Genomic DNA, 744 nt, shown 5'->3' with positions numbered 1-744 from the left:
TTTTTTTATTTGTTATATTTGTTTAATGGCATCTTTTTGAGTGGGGTGAGTTTAATGGCTATGGAGTGGGGTATCATTTGTCCGTGTTTCACTCCGTCTCGAATCGCGCTCGCGGAAAGCGCTTGAGAAACTCTCTTCCGTGGCTCGCTACGCTTTCAACTCGTTTTTTTAGTCTCGAGCAAAACTGTACGGCATTCACATTACATGATTTGACTGATTTTTATGTAGAAAGGGCGACAGCGCACCACATTAAAAGAAATGAACATTCATGTTTTCATAACCGCTGGCCAAATTCAAAAACGAAACTAAAATTAAATCATCTTTGAGAGCAAGGGGACCCCCTGGTGTTTCGGGGGCCCTACGCAGCTTGTGTATTTTGCGGATAGGGAGGATCGGCTCTGGGTTTAGGGACCAATTCTCACTGTTAATTCTCACTATTAGTAGTTTCTTATTAGCATGCATATTACTAGCAGATTGGCTGTTTATTAGTAATCATAAAGCCCACACTAAGCACCATCAAATTGATGCATTTCTTCGGTAAAATACAGGTTTGTGTAAATTTAATTTTATCTATAAAATTGTTATTGTTCTGTACATCTTTCAATTTTATGCAAAGCATCATACAGTGCAGTGAATAAAAAAACAGACCAATGGCTCGGCAGCGGAGCTGCACGGCTAGGCCTCATGGCCTCGGTGTCTCCGGTACTACAGTTGGGCCTGTTCCACATGCGGCCCCTTCAGTAT

This window comes from Sinocyclocheilus anshuiensis, unplaced genomic scaffold, assembly GCF_001515605.1.
Source record: "Sinocyclocheilus anshuiensis isolate Anshui unplaced genomic scaffold, SAMN03320099.WGS_v1.1 scaffold313, whole genome shotgun sequence".
Taxonomy (NCBI): Eukaryota; Metazoa; Chordata; class Actinopteri; order Cypriniformes; family Cyprinidae; genus Sinocyclocheilus; species Sinocyclocheilus anshuiensis.
The sequence above is the reverse complement of the archived record's forward strand: the minus strand, read 5'-3'. Positions refer to the sequence as shown.